The sequence below is a fragment of the Pinus tabuliformis genome, chromosome 9, assembly GCF_031772625.1.
Source record: "Pinus tabuliformis cultivar Carrire ecotype Pingquan chromosome 9, CPIR1, whole genome shotgun sequence".
Lineage (NCBI taxonomy): Eukaryota > Viridiplantae > Streptophyta > Pinopsida > Pinales > Pinaceae > Pinus > Pinus tabuliformis.
In genome coordinates this window covers 550,908,527-550,922,461 of record NC_142307.1, presented here as the reverse complement: position 1 = coordinate 550,922,461, position 13,935 = coordinate 550,908,527, and the positions used below count along the sequence as shown (strand labels likewise).

At 41.2% G+C, this 13,935-nt stretch overlaps 1 protein-coding gene across 3 annotated transcripts in view; it reads right to left on the bottom strand.

Annotated features, from left to right (window-relative positions):
• LOC149149696 (histidine--tRNA ligase, chloroplastic/mitochondrial-like) overlaps positions 1 to 13,935 on the bottom strand; it is a 271,220-nt gene that overhangs the window by 122,501 nt on the left and 134,784 nt on the right. The window lies entirely within an intron of this gene.

Here is a 13,935-nt window from a genome sequence, read left to right as displayed (position 1 = left end):
GGACTAGATTAAGTCTCTAATCAACGACTAAGATTAAAACAGACTTGATCCTTGTCACTTAGAAGTTTCTCACCCATATTCTTATTAATACTCATTAATATTTTTATTTTCCTAAGTTTAGACTTAGCAACCCATTAAAAATATTAATTATTTTAATAACTACTTATCCTTGTGGAATTTCTCCAAACAATTTCTGGTTCTTGGTGATCTCATGTGTTCTAGCCCCTCCACAAAATTTCAGAGCTAGAGCACATCCGTTGCTACCCAAAATCAACACTCCCTCTTAGCGAGGAACGTGCTCTGGCAATACTTCCCAACAAAAGTATCACACTGATCCACTGCATTGGTCCTCTGTACTGCTAATGCTTGGCCTGCTACCTTTCATTCACTGCACTGTTGCAACATGTACTTCTTCCCATGACACTGCCACTGCCACCACTGCATTTGCATTACAACTCCCTCTCAATATGTTGCATCATGTTGCCCATAGCACTACCACTACTAACTGTTGCACTGCACCTCAGTTGTTGAGAAGTAAGGAACTGGAAAACCTGTTAGGATATTCCGACACATAGGAAGTAGTTAAGTATAACTTGGTCTAGTATAGAGTTAGGTAAAGTGTGTTTCTTTCCTATGTACTTTTTGTAACTGACAATCCGACGGTCACGATATGTAGTGATCCGACAGTTCAATCTCTCCTCGGTATTACCGACACTTGATCCGTGGCTTAACACCCGATTGGTCCATGATCTCTATTTAAAGAGCATGGAGAGTCATTTGTGGGGTAACTGTCCATGAGAGAAGCTTATGTAAATTTTCATTCTTTTATTAATAAATTGCCTGAAGTGGCCACGTTGGCTCAGGCCGTGGACTGTTTCCCTCTTTGAGGGTTTTAACCATGTCAAAAATACTGGTGTGTTGATCTGTGATCTATTTGTGAGCGGTGTCCTTTGACCCTGTAAATTCCTACATGGTATCAGAGCTATTTGAGGGCCGCGTCCGTTGGTGATCCAAATCTAAAGCCGGTAGAACTGCATCCGACTACCGTTTCCTAGATCTACTATTTCTGACTGCTTTCGGGCCAAGAGGACTGCTCTGTTGTGTTAGGAGCATCTGTTCCAGTGAGGAACCCCTTTCGTTTCACGTGAAAAGGTTTCTGGTAGCCCTAGCTACGTCATTTTTAAGATCTGGAGGTATACAGTGTTTTTTTGCAGTTTCTAGTTATTTTCTCTCTGTTTATTATTTCGGTTTATTTAGCTCCTTTTTTATTACCGGATCTATACCTTTCATTTCTGTGTATGCTCTTTGCCCCGCGACTCTGTGCGATCTGGGCAAATCAGAAACAAAGAGGAAGGATTTTTCTCATGCATATGCTCTTTTCTGCCACGCCTTAGTGTGATCTCGGAAAATCAGAAACATTGAGGAAAATATTTAGTTTCCGGGTAAAGCTAACTTCAAGCTGTGAGGTTTTTTTTTTTTTTTTGTATGTCCGTGTTGGGTTTTCTGTTTTCTATTTTGTAGGGAAAATTGGTTTTCTCAAGTAAGCACGCAGCCCAAAACTTCAGCGACTAAAAAAAAAAAAAAAAAACCACCCCTTCCTCTTTTCCAAAAATTACTAAACTTTTAGTTTAGCTCACTTGGTCCAAAGCTACTTTATGAGAGTAGAGGTCTTGAGTTCAAGTCTTCTTTTTGTTGAGCTAATTAGATTAAGTTTGGAAAGGGGGTGGATTTTTTTTTTAAATATAACATTATCATTCATTTCCGCACATTCCCGCACTTCGTCGGCATCTTTATCAACTTTTCTTCAAAAAGCCATAACTTCTTCATCCGAAAGCCGTTTTCAGAGCCCTTTTTTTTGAACCAGCCTAATTTTTCGAGATCTTTCCATTGGAACACTTAGTTTCAGCATCTATAGCTTCAGTTTTTGTAAAAATAGAAAGTTCATAACAAATTATTCTTGACAGCACCAACTACTTCCAATGGTGGTCCTACGTTGTGGATTTACTTAGAAGTAAAGGTCTCTATAGAATAGCCTCAGACCAAGAAACCAAACCGAAAGATGAAGATAAGGCAGCTAAATGGGAAAATATGCAAGATCAAGCACGTGGGTTAATAGGGATGTCTATTTCTCCAAATCTTAGATTCCATATTGCAGAACTTGATACTCCTGAGGAAGCAATGAAACAGATCACTAAAGTTTTTGGAATTAAAAATGAACTTAAAGCCCATCAACTCAAAAATGAGTTGCTTACATTGGACCCCAATAATTTTTCTTGCATTGAAGATTTTTTGTCCAAATTCAAGACCCTTAGACTTCTCTTGGAAGGTGTTAAGGTTAAGAAAGAAGATAGTAACCTTATCTATTCCATTCTTACTAAGTTGGGACCCGCCTATTCTGTGTTTGTTTCCACCTTCCATTCTACAAGAGAAGTCTTCATCAAGGACAAGCCTACAAGTCCCCTTCCTTTGATTCCTTTTGTGATTATTTAATAAGAGAACAAGAAAAACTCTTACACCTTGGTCTTCTTAATCTTAGAAACTCTTCTAAGAAAGCGTTAGCCGCCTAGCAGCAACCAAATTCAAAGAATCCTAAGAAGTTGTATCCTAAAAGAAATGGTCCTAAACCAAATAAGGGTCCTAAGCAATTTCAGCCTCAAAATGAAAAATCATTTCAACAAAATGATAAGACAAATAAAAACAAAGGGAAGAAGACTGATAGACATTGCAACTTTTGTAATCGAGATGGCCACTTAGAATCCAAATGCTTTAAGAAGATGGAAGCCTTGGAAGCAGCAATGAAGAAGCATAACATCCATTTGGAGCACTCTTCAACTTCAACTTCATCTTTAGGAATAGCACTTTCTGCATGTGGTTGTCAAGCATCTCGGTCTGGCTATGCACTAAATGTATCTTCTTCTTCTCATTCTCATGAGTGGCTCATTGATTCTGGAGCTTCTTATCACATGGCCAAAAACAAAGCCATGTTTTCTTCTTTAAATGATTGTAACACCAAAAATATATATGTTGGTGATGATAGATCTCTTAGTGTTGTAGGGGCTGGAACTGTTCATATAGACAATGGTCAATTTAATGATGTATTATGTGTTCCAACCTTATCCTGCAACCTTCTATCTGTATATCAGATAACTCATTCAAGTGAAGGTAAAATCGTTGAATTTTCACCTCACGATGTTGTAATTAAGGACCTAAGAGATCCTAGACAGATTTTAGCTACTGGCATTGTTGATGATTCTACAAGGTTGTATAAGTTTCACAACTTTGGGTCATCAAATCTTCCCTCGGTATTTGTTGCTCATAATGATGAAGTGAGCAAACTTTGGCATGAGCGATTTGGTTACTTAAACTATCGCTCCCTTCAGAATCTATGTAAAGAAAATATGGTGACAGGTCTTCCAATGGTATCTTGCAGAGATGGTGTTTGTTCTGGATGTGTACTCGGAAAACATCATCGGGATAGTTTTGAAAAATGTGCCTCTTGGCACGCCTCAGCCCCTTTACAGCTTGTGCATAGTGATTTATGTGGTCCACTTCCAGTTGTTTCATTCTCTGGCTACAAGTATTTCTTAACTTTCATTGATGATTTCTCTAGACGCACTTGGGTATACTTCTTAAAACTCAAGAGTGAAGTGTTTAACATGTTCTTGGCCTTTAAGGCCTTTGTTGAAAAACAATCTGGACATCAAATTCTTAAGCTAAGATCTGATAATGGCGGAGAATATGTTAACAACAAATTCATCAACTTTTGCACTGAGAATGGAATTCAAATGCAACATACTGTTCCATATACTCCACAACAAAATGGTGTAGCTGAAAGGAAGAATCGCACCTTAAAGGAAATGGCTAATTGTATGCTTCAATCTAAAGGATTTGGTCTTAATTTTTGGGCAGAAGCAATTAACTGTGCAAATTACATAATAAATCGCACTCCTACTAAGGCTTTAAAGAATATCACTCCAGAAGAAGCATGGAGCTCAATTAAACCAGATGTAAGTCACTTTCGTGTTTTTGGAAGTGAAGCATGGGCCCATATTCCAGATGAGAAATATAAAGCTTTAGAACCTAAGAGTGAAAAATGTATTTTTGTTGGATATTTTAAAGATCTCAAAGGATATAGACTTATTCCACTTAAGTCCAAAAATGTTATCATCAGAAGAGATGTAAAGTTTGCTGAAAATATATCGGCCTACGAGCCTAGTTCAGCGGATGTGCCACCTCTCCCTATCTCTTCTACTTTTGAAAATATTTCCTCTTCAGATGATGAAAGCGAGGATGACAATCCTCCCCCACCTTCTCAAGATCCTCCTTCAGCTCCTCAGCTTCCAAAATGGGTCCGTGCTACTCGGGATGCAGCAGGTGATCTTGTCGGTGATCCTACAGATCAGCGACGTACACGTTCTCAGTTTGATAGAGCCTCTTCTTTACTGGCTCAGCTTCAGTGAATTATGATCCTGACACCTTTGCAGAAGCTTCAGGCCATCCAAATTGGGACGCAACTATGAATGAAGAATATCATTCATTATTGGCAAATGATACATGGGATCTTGTTCCTCTACCAAAGGGACGAAAACTTGTTAGATGCAAATGGGTTTACAGAACCAAGTATGGACCAGATGGGAAAGTTGATAAACATAAAGCTCGTCTTGTTGCTAAGGATTTTTCACAAGTTGAAGGCATTGACTACACTGAAATCTTCTCCCCTGTTTCCAAAATGAACTCTATCCGCCTTGTTCTTTCCCTTGCTGCCTCTTTCAAATGGGAAGTCCATCAGATGGATGTTAAATCTGCCTTCTTGCATGGGGACTTGCATGAAGAAATCTATATGGAACAACCTATTGGCTTTATACAAACAGACTCCAGCCTTGTATGTCGGCTTAAGAAATCCCTTTATAGTCTCAAGCAAGATCCTCGAGCTTGGTATGCCAAAATGGATAACTTTCTTTTAGAAAATGGCTTTTCTAGGTGTCATTCTGACAATACTGTCTACACCAAGAAAGTGGGCAAGTCTCTTATCATTCTTGTTCTTTATGTTGATGATCTTATCCTGACTGGTAGTGATCCCAACCTTATAAACCATGTGAAGTCTAGCCTTAAAAGGAAGTTTGAAATGACAAACTTAGGACACTTACATTATTTTCTTGGTCTTCAAGTCTTGCAATCCAAGGAAGGTATTTCCCTTTCCCAGTCCAAGTATGCTTGTGATATTCTACACCATTTTCACATGGAAGACTGTAAGCCAGACCCTTCTCCTTTTCAGTTTGGAGTCAAACTTTCAGTCACTTGTACTTCTCCTGAAGTTGATGCTACCTTATAGCGTCAACTTGTAGGAAAACTTTTGTATCTAACCCATACTCGTCCTGACCTTTCCTTTGCTGTTGGCCTTGTTGCTCAGTTTATGCAAAACCCACATGAAAGTCATTGGAAAGCAGTTAAAAGAATACTTCATTATGTTCGAGGTACAGTTCAGTTTGGGATTCATTACAGTGCCAAAGCAGCTCCTCTATTGGTTGGTTTCACTGATTTTGATTGGGCTGGTGACCCTAATGATCGCAGCGCAGCAAACACATTGAACTGCACATGCACTTCATCAGAAAGCTCATTCATGACCATGTTCTTGAAGTGCAATATCGTTCAACAGATGATCAAGTTGCAGACATCTTTACAAAGGCTCTCACAGAGGCGAAGTTTACTAAACTTCGATTTATGGTTGGAGTTCAGGAAGTTGGCACTAAGGGGGGATAGGCTCTAGTGCCTCCTTCCTTCTCCTATTGTGTCATATTTGTACATCCTTCAATCCTATCCCAAGTTGTTCTTAAGGGGGGATGTTAGGATATTCCGACACATAGGAAGTAGTTAAGTATAACTTGGTCTAGTATAGAGTTAGGTAAAGTGTGTTTCATTACTATGTACTTTTTGTAACTGACAATCCGTCCTTCAATCCTATCCCAAGTTGTTCTTAAGGGGGGATGTTAGGATATTCTGACACATAGGAAGTAGTTAAGTATAACTTGGTCTAGTATAGAGTTAGGTAAAGTGTGTTTCTTTACTATGTAATTTTTGTAACTGACAATCCGACGGTCACGATATGTAGTGATCCGACGGTTCATTTCTTCGGCACTTTATGAGAGATTTCTTTCTTTCTTAGAGATGGCCTTCGGCCCTTTCTTAGAGATGGCCTTCGGCACTTTATGAGATGCTTTATTAGATGAGAGCTGGCCTTCGGCACTTTATGAGAGATGGCTTTCTTTTATGAGAGTTGGCCTTCGGCACTTTATGGTATATGGCCTTCGGCACTTTCTGATAGATTTCTTTCTTTATGGTATATGGCCTTCGGCACTTTATGGTATATGGCCTTCGGCCGCCATAATCTCATATAATAAGTAGATTAACTATGGAAAAGGAGAAGGAGATTTCTCTCCTCGGTATTACCGACACTTGATCCGTGGCTTAACACTTGATTGGTCCATGATCTCTATTTAAAGAGCATGGAGGGTCATTTGTGGGGTAACAGTCCATGAGAGAAGCTTATGTAAATTTTCATTCTTTTATTAATAAATTTCCTGAAGTGGCCGCGTTGGCTCAGGCCGTGGACTGTTTCCCTCTTTGAGGGTTTTAACCACGTCAAAAATACTGGTGTATTGATCTGTGATCTGTTTGTGAGCGGTGTCCTTTGATGTTCTGTCTGAGGAACTTACCCTGTAAATTCCTACAAAACCACCCAAACGCTAACATTAGTCAGTCTGGATGCCTCGTGGCGCTGAAGCTACCTCTATTGCTAATCTGTGCTGACCCTCTGTTGCTACTGCGCTGTTGCAAACTGCTTTGTGCCTCTCGCACTACTACAAGATCCACTGCGTTGCCTCAGACTTTGGCACTCTAGCTTTGCCACTGTCGCTCCATCACACCTCTCTCCAACTGACACCTGTCATTTTGCTATTGTCATTAAGGGCCTGTAGCCGTACGTGATCCAAGAGTTTGGGCACCTCAAGGGTCCTACCCCTGTGTAGTCCTCCCGACTACAGCTAAATGTCGCCCCACCTCTTCTCTAGAGATGCATGAGCACTCATGGTACAATCCTCGTCACCATTCTCCTTGTCAGCTTTCGCTGGAGCAACCTCCGAGTCAAACTTCTCTTCCTTGCCCTTCTTTCGAGGGCACTGAGTGGCGAAATGTCGCAATTCCCCACACCTGAAGCATTTGACTTTGGTTGTGTCTTTTTCTTCCTTTTCTGCTACCCATGTTGTCCCAATGATGCGAAAGTTGTATCCTACTCCTCCTTCTTGACCCAGGCTCCTCTGTCACTACCCCCTGCCTTGGTCAGCCTCCTGATCTCTTATTGTCGAAGAGCTACCCACATTTCCTCCCAACTAGGGAGAGAAGCTCTGCCCAAGATACTCTGGACAAATTTCTCTCAGTCTTCGGTGATTGCATTCAAGGCAATCCTGACCATGAACTCGGGATCAGGGGTAGACCCCACAGAAGTCAGTTGGTCTCGAATCCCTTGCAACCTGAGGAGGAACGAATCGATCTCTTCTCCCTTCCGCATCTAGTACTGTCTCAGCTGACTCTCCAATAACATCTTCCGTTGAATAGAAATCCCCTAGTACAAGGTGGTCAGCGTCTCCCACATCTCTGTTGTTGTTTCCTTCTCAACAATGTGTGGGACCACATGATCTTTGACCCTGTCTAGAATCATGCATTTAGCCTTCGCCAGGGCCTCCTCGTACTTTTTTCAGCGGATCAACGCCGACCGGAACAGCAAGTACCTTCAAGGCATAGTCCTTGATGCGATTCTTGTCTACAACTGCCAGGATCCTGGCCTTCAAGATGACAAAATTGGATGCTCCATCTAATATGACTTGATCCCTCAATCCATTGACTGCCATCTCTGCTTAACAAATATAGGATTGGTTCTCTTCTCCCTCTCCTATTATGAATCCAGCAAGACTCGGATCTGGATTTCTTTGGCGCTAGAAATTCTCTAAGGAACAAGCTCCTCTAGACTCCCTCTGAGTCCTGATTTCCTTCACGGAAATACTCCAGCCAAATGTCGAATCACCCCTCTCCAATCCTCCTTTGTAGCTGCAACCCGGATCTAGATTTCTTTGGCTAGAAATCTGTCAAGGCAATGACTCCCTCTACCTCGGCTTTGTTCTGCACCAACAGCAACAGCGTCCCACCAACTCCCCTGATTGAATCTGCTCTGCTCCTCAAGCCCCAGCAACTGACTGATTTGAGCCTCTTAGGCTCTACGCTGGCCCAAAGAGTTGACGTTCCTCTCGTGTACTGCGTGAGCTCCTCTCGGGTACTACGTCACCCTCTACAGGCTCGAAATGTTGACACAGGCACTACGTGAGCCTCTACGTCACTCCTTCAGTTGCACCTCTGCCTCTAAAACAGTGTTGTCACTCGGGACAGCTGCTTCTGTGCAACAAATTCACTAGATATCCCACCTGATGTCTTCGTATCCTATGATCTGCAATGATTTGAAACCATGTGAAAATTCCTAAATCTACACATCAAAAATTGTATTGCAATCACTGGTTTATCATCTCCTACTTGTTTTTATATTCAACGAGTTATTTAATTATTTTAAATACTCGTGAAAATATACTACTGCAGACTACACTGACATACAGATCATAAACTGAAACAAATATGAGACAAACACACAAGGGACACCGTCATTTTTGGGAAACACATCCCCGAAAAAAACTAATGCGGGAAAACTGGTGCAACATATAGAGTGTTTGTATTATTAAGCAAGCATAATCTGAGTACCACAGGTTGCCTCTCACACCAGCTAACCTTTCAGAGAAATATTGGCAGCAAGAAATGCATACGAGGGTTTACCTCGATCTCTAAGTCACAACTAATCCACTGAATGGTTGACTCTAACAAGCACTGCAATAATCCCAACAAAATCTGCTCAGTGTGGGCCAGCATCTTCCCTCTGGGAGACTGCGTCACTTCTTTGCTGGATCGATTTTCTCTCAGGAGCTTCGACTTCAGCCCTCCTGGCTAAGAACATCGAACTCCCAACAAAATCTCGAACTCCCAACGATTATCTCGAACTGCCACTGCAAGAACCCTCTTGACCTACGTTAGCTCTGCGTGAGCCTCTTCCTCGACTGTGTAGGCCTCTGCATTGCCTCTCTGATGCCATTGCTGCCTCTCTACCTAGTACTTGTTGGCTCGGAACTCCTTTTCGATCCAACTCTCTGCTACTGCCCCTCTCACTGCAACTCAAATCACCTATTCGATTTTCTCAGCAAACCATGCCCCAAAAAAATCGAACTGACTGATCAATATGGTGTATCTCCAACTGACCCTCAAGCCTCCTCTTATACTTTTCCTGTTGATAAATCAATGGTCGAGACTAAGTCCCTAATCAATGACTAAGATTAAAACAGACTTGATCCTCGTCACTTAGAAGTTTCTCACCCATATTCTTATTAATACCCATTAATATTTTTATTTTCCTAAAATTAGACTTAGGAACCCATTAAAAATATTAATGATTTTAATAACTCCTTATCCGGGTGGAATTTCTCCAAATGATTTCTGGGTCTTGGAGATCTCATGTGTTCTATCCCCTCCACAAAATTTAGGAGCTAAAGCACATCCAATGCTACCCACAATCAACACTTCGTCCATCTTCTACATCACTTTCCCTTTCCTCTTCATAGTGTTGAACTAGGTAATGTTGGTCATGCCATCTTCTTTTCATCAAGAAGTGACCTTCTTCATCATGATTTGGTTATCCTTCATACTTCTACCTATTCCAAGTCATGTTTCTTCCAAAGTTATCCATCCAATATTAGGTGTACTAGTTGTAGGTGAATTTCCACAACCCTCTTTTAGTAGCCCTGCTCCAACCCAACTAGATGCTTGCTTTCAAAAGTCAAAAAGTGAACTTCAAAAATATAATTACCTCTTCATGATGGCCTTTCATCATAATATCAACTTTTGCAACATCAACATCCTGCATACTATTTGAACCCATCTCCAAGACATTTACTATCAAGGTTCTCCTTCTTTAAAATACTTAGCAGGTTCTTCATAACATTTTCATGGAGATGTCATAGCTAATCCTTCTAGTTGTTGATTAATATTTTTATCTAAGTGGCTATAGATACATCTTTATGAACTCTCCTTCTAACTTCTTCATATATTGCTTCTTCGGAATTTCTATACATAGCTCCTTTTTACATAGGAATAGTTGTTTCCAACCACCTCATATTCTTCATGAGGTCATATAGTGTTGATTTTATCTTGTCATCATGTAAAAGAGTTCAAGGCATATTATATTTATGCCTTCATGTATCATTCATAAGGAAGAGTCCCTTCTTCAATCATGCTCATGAGATAGAGCATTTTAACCATTCTATCTTTATCCATCTATCAAAGTTAATAAATATATGCATACCTCTTCCTTCATGTGATCATCTAGGCTTCCTTCAGTAGCTTCCCTTTTCTTTGCTTGAAGATGAAAATGCTTCAACTAAATTGTCATGTTGCACTTCTCTATCACCATACCTTCATCCTTCTAAACTATAGATCCCACACTAGGTGGAATGTGACGCTTCTTCTAAGTAGAGGTGAATCTTTTAACAAAGATTTCGATGGAGGATCTTGATGATCCTTATTCTGCAAATGCTTCTTCCTAATGATGATGAGGTGTGATGATAGTCTTCTCTTTCTATCTTGCTAGATGACTTGCTTTAACCATTCAAACTGCTACTTTGGCTATCCTTTCATGCTTCTAATATGATTTCATCTCAATATTGCTATACTGCATCTTATCATGATTGTAATGCATGACTTGCTAACTTCTATATACTTGAAAATGAACTAAATGTATGTGAGACATTAAATAGTAAAGGTCTTTACTTCTTCCTTCTTTGACTTCTTCTCTTCCGGTTCTTCTACTTCTTCAGTCACATGGACTTCACTTGTTTCTTTTCTTTTCTTGTTTCCCTTCTTGACTTTAACACAATTCCTTTTAAAGTGCCCATATTCATTACATTCATAACAGTGAATTTTAGACATGTCAATTTTCTTTTGAAATCTTTTTTGAGGCTCAAATTTTCCAAACTTTCCTTTCCTCCTTGTCATAGTTGCATATTCTTGTGTTTGATCATTTGATCCAACATCATTCTTTTCCTTTAACCTTGTTTCTTCAGTCTTACATAATGACCAAAGATCATTGAATGGTGCAGTTTCAATCTTTCCATAGACAGTTGATACATGTGAGAATTTTTGAATCTACACATCAGAAATCCTACTGCAATCATTGGTTTATCATCTCCTACTTGTTATTTACATTCAACAAGTTATTTAATTAGTTAAACAACGATGAAAACACTATTGCAGCCTACACATACATACAGATCATGAACTGAAATAAACTGCAACAATCACACAAGGGACACCGTTATCATTGGACAATCGTCCTCGAAAAAACCCAATTCAGGAAAACCGGTGCAGCATATAGAGGGTTTGTATTATTAAGCATATTTCTGAATACAACTAGGGCGCCAAATCCGGCTCACCCAACAGAGAATAAACCTGGCAGAAGTACCTCTATCTAGAGACAGATATTTTGGCAATCCAGCAACTAGATAATCAAACCCCATAGAAGACAATTGTTGTTCCCAGTGCTGGGCAGCGATGGCTGCTCCAAGCTCTGCACTGGAACTGCGTCACCTCCTCTAGGAGCTGCATCACCCTCCTAGTGAGCCTCCCTTGCTTAGAAGTCGATATGTTGAACTGCTACTCTCTCTGCCCCACAAAAAACCCCAGCGCTGCCTCTAGGGAACTGCGTCAGCCACTCTAGCTTCTGCGTCAGCCCCACTAGCTTTTGTGTCACCCTTTCTGGAGTTGCGTTGTCTCTCCTGCTGATGCTCTACCTCTCTGCTATGTATCTTTGGCCTTAGACTGAAGTGCCTCTGCCGAACTACCCCTCTCACTGCAACTCAGATCACTTAACTCGACTTTCTTAGCAAACCACGCCCCAAAAAAAATCGAACTCTTTGATCTTTTAATGTATCTCCAACTGACCCTCAAGCTTTCTCTTATACTTTTCTTGTTGATGAATCAACAGTCAAGATTAAGTCCCTAATCAACGGCTAAGATTAAAACATCCTTGTCACTTAGAATTTTCTCACCCATATTCTTATTAATACCCATTAATATTTTTATTTTCCTAAGTTTAGACTTAGGAACCCATTAAAAATATTAATTATTTTAATAACTCCTCATCTAGGTGGGATTTCTCCAAACGATTTTTGGGTTCTGGAGATCTCTTGTATTCTAGCCCCTCCACAAAATTTTGGAGTTAGAGCACATTCGATGCTACCCAAAATCAACACTCCCTCTTAGCGAGGAATGTGCTCTAGTAACACTTCTCAACAGAAGTACTACCGGTCCTCTGTGCTACTGATGCTCGACCTGCTGCCCTTCATCCACTGCACTGTTGCTTCCTGTACTGCTGCCCATGATTCTGCCATTGTCACTGTAGAACCTGTACTTCAACTCCCTCTCAAAATGTTGCCTCATGATGCCCATAGCACTGCCACTGCCAACTGTTGCATTGCAACTCAGTTACTGAGAAGTAAGTAACTGAAACTTCACCCAACACTGACATGTTGGTCAGTCTGGATGCCTCGTGATGCTGAAGCTACCTCTACTGCTAATCTGTGCTGACCCTCTGCTGCCACTGCGCTGTTGCAAACTGCTATGTGCCTCTCGCACTGCTACAACATCCACTGTGCTGCCTCAGACTTTGGCACTCTAGCTCTGCCACTGTTGCTCCATCACACCTTGCTCCAACTAATACCCGTCATTTTTCTACTGTCATTAAGGGCTCCCGTAGTCTTACGTGATCCAAGAGTTTGGGCACCTCAAGGATCCTACCCCTGTTCATGTAGTCCTCTCGACTTCAAGTCCATGTCGCCCCACCTCTTTTCTAGAGGCGCATGAGCACTCATAGCACAATCATGATTCATCATCATCGCTTTCCTTGTCAGCTTTTGCTGGAGCAACCTTTGAGTCAGAAGCCTCCCCTTTGACCTTCTTCCGTGGGCACTCAGTGGCATAATGTCCCAGTTCCCCACAATTGAAGCATCTGACCTTGGTTATGCCCTTCTTCTTCCTTTTCTGCTACAGTTGTTGTCCTGACGATGAGAGAGCTACATCCTCCTCCTCCTCCTCCTTCTTGACTCGGGCTCCCTTGCTGCTACTCCCTGTCTTGGTCATCCTCCTGAGCTCTTCTTTTAAACGAATTGCCCACATCTCCTCCCAATTGGGGAGAGTCGCTCTGCCCAAGATACTTTGGACCAAAGTCTCCCAGTCCTCGGTGACTGCATTTAGGGCAATCCTGACTCCTGACCATGAACTCAGGATCTAGTGTAGATCCCATGGAAGTCAACTGGTTATGAATCGCTTGCACCCTGAGAAGGAAGGGATCGATCTCTTCTCCCTTCTGCATCTGGTACAGTCTCAGCTGACTTTCTAATAGAATCTTCCGTTGGACAGAAGAGCCTTGATACTAGGTGGTCAGCGCCTCTCATATCTCCTTTGCTATGTTCTTCTCCACAATGTGTGGTATTACATGATCTTAACCCCATCTAGGATCATGTACTGGCCTTAGCCTAGGCCTCTTCGTATTTCTTCAATGGATCAGCGTCGAACGACTCAACAACTATCTTCAAGGAATAGTCCTTGATGCGATGTTTGTCTAGGATTGCCAGGATCCCGACCTTCCAGATGACAAAATTGGATGCTCCATCCAATCTATCCTGATCCCTCAACCCATTCATTGCCATCTCTGCTCAAAAATAGGATTGGTTGTCTTCTACCTCTCCTGTTGTCAATCTAGCAAGACTTGGATCTGGATTTCTTTGGCGCTAGAAA